This window comes from Arachis hypogaea, chromosome 17 (genome assembly GCF_003086295.3).
Source record: "Arachis hypogaea cultivar Tifrunner chromosome 17, arahy.Tifrunner.gnm2.J5K5, whole genome shotgun sequence".
NCBI lineage: Eukaryota > Viridiplantae > Streptophyta > Magnoliopsida > Fabales > Fabaceae > Arachis > Arachis hypogaea.
In genome coordinates, this window is record NC_092052.1 from 14427967 (window position 1) to 14430298 (window position 2332).

The following is a 2332-nucleotide window of genomic DNA, read 5'->3' on the forward strand; positions in this document are numbered from 1 at the left end:
GAGACGGTTTTGATGTATTGAAGACCGAAATTCTAAAATTACTATTTATATTTGAGCTTAACACACACATTAAACCCTAAAATCTAAATAAAAATAATATTTCTAATTTTATTCGCATTTAATTCTAAATCAAAAGTAATTATGATACGGCCTCCTCAGATGCGATTACTTAGCAAATAAGTTGCCATTGTGCTAGGGCCTCGACCACACTTTTGTGGTATTTGATAAGTAAAGACAATGAATAATTGGACCAAAGTTGTAAGTGGCAAGCTAACCACCATCATGTTATTATTGGGCCATAAGCCCGCAATTATAAAGTTTTTGTACGAGTCGCCAAAAAAGTTCAAAGTAGGACAAAAAGGTATGGTAGACAAAAAAGGCAATAAAATTCATGAAATAAGAACCACGTAAACGTGGTTTGATGATTCATACGTTTCTTAATCAAAATGTTCAAAGGTGGTTTTTTGGGTCTACATCTGGGGCTTGCAAGGAGATCTAGACCACACTCAATCAGACAGACTCGAACCCAACCGACCCGGACACAGCTCACAAGGCAGCGATTCCATCGTCCCCTTCCTCGCGCATTTTCGGTACATACATTTCTGTATCCTCTTCTTTATCTTTATTAGTAGATGATTGGTGACAAAAAAAGAAAAACATAATAATTGGGATGCTATTTTTGACCCCACAAAATCACAAACCTTACCCAAAAATAAAAAATTCAAAAAATCCTCATAAGTAAATATTATCAATAAATATGGGATTCAAATTTTAGAAGATTGTAAAGCTCCAAAACAATAGTTTGGTTACATTTTCAACCTAATAAAATTTATATTACCAGTGATAAGTATTTAAATTTCATTTTCTCATATTGATAATTATATCTTTTATTATTTTTATTTTTCGGATAAAATATTATTTTAGTCTTTAATATTTAGATTAAAATTTAATTTAGTTTCAAACGTCTTATTTTAGTTTTAGAAAATGTTAAACGGATTTAATGTTGTTCAACTATTAAATTTGATACGAATAATTAACATATTGAAGAGGTAATAACGTTCGATTTCAATATAAGAGAAATCAACCCTCCAACAATTACGGATATAAATGATTTTCCTTATATTTTGGAGTGCTAGTGTTTAAATTTTTATACGAAAGAGAAAGTCTTAGAAGAAAGTTTTGATTATGCTATTAGCGTTCACGTCACTCGCTCGGTCGCTCCATTATATTCATATCAAATTTTTGTGAAAAAAAAAAGTAAAATTCTTTTTTTTTTGGTTTGAAGTCAACAAAAATGACTAGAGGTTACCAATAGTACAAGTGGAACATGATGAGGTTTCAAGAAAATTAAAGAACATTATATAACTTAAACTTGGTTAATCAGGAAGATGTGACATGTGTGCTTTGTAACCAAGGTGTTGAATATGGTGACCACTTGTTTCTTGGTTGTAAGTTTTCATGGCAGGTTTGGTGTAGTTGGCTATCCTTTGTGGGGAGCCAATGGTCATGTCCAGAGACACTAAAGGAACATTTCCTAAGTTGGACTGAGCTGTCATCTAGGAAGCAGGAGCGCAAGAGGTGGATGGTATGCTTCTGTGCGATTTTCTGGAATATTTGGCTAGAGAGGAATAGAAGGATCTTTCAGAATGTAGGGAAAGGTGTTGAAGAGGTTATCCAGCAAGTCTTCATGAATTATAAGGAGTGGCTAGGTGTGAATCCCTTCTGCTGCTGATGGCAATGCCGGAGGTGACAGGGGATATCTATTAATGTTATTTGAGTTTGCTTTTACTGTTTGACATCTGTTGTCTTGTGCTCCACGTGATGTGTTGAGCTCTTCCTTTCAAAAAAAAAAAAAACTTAAACTTGGTCTAGAATCAAGTATGTTTTTATCAAGTTGGAAAACACATGAAGCTTTGCAAGTTGTCCAACTTGCATAGTCAAAGTTCTAGTAAAAAATTGTAACTTGAAGATAAGCTAAACTTAGTTGCAATCTTTGACTTAGTCAAATAATGAGTTGTTATTTAAGTTAATATTTATCAACTTGTCATACAACTTGATAAAGATGAATGTGGAAGTGGACTCTAGTACACACTTGTGCAATTTGTGCAAGTGGTTCATAATATGCAATTTGTGCACAACTTGATCAACTTGTAAACCAAATCCACCTCCCCAAAATATTACATATAGGTGGTTAGGGTATTTACTAATGGATGTCATGTTTTGCATAGAATTAGTGAGTGAAACTTAGAGAGAAATGTAATAAGGTTTCTCATATGTGTAATATTTTTGCATGAATTATAGAGGAGCGCTAGGGGGCAGCAAGTTTTGTGAT

General features: G+C 33.3%; 1 long non-coding RNA gene across 1 annotated transcript; it reads left to right on the forward strand.

Moving 5' to 3' along the window:
• Nucleotides 1-393: 393 nt before the first annotated feature.
• LOC112766451 (uncharacterized) lies at nt 394-2007 on the forward strand. Its single transcript, XR_003184347.3, has 2 exons — nt 394-590; nt 1454-2007. It is a non-coding gene; the product is annotated as an uncharacterized lncRNA (long non-coding RNA).
• Nucleotides 2008-2332: the final 325 nt, after the last annotated feature.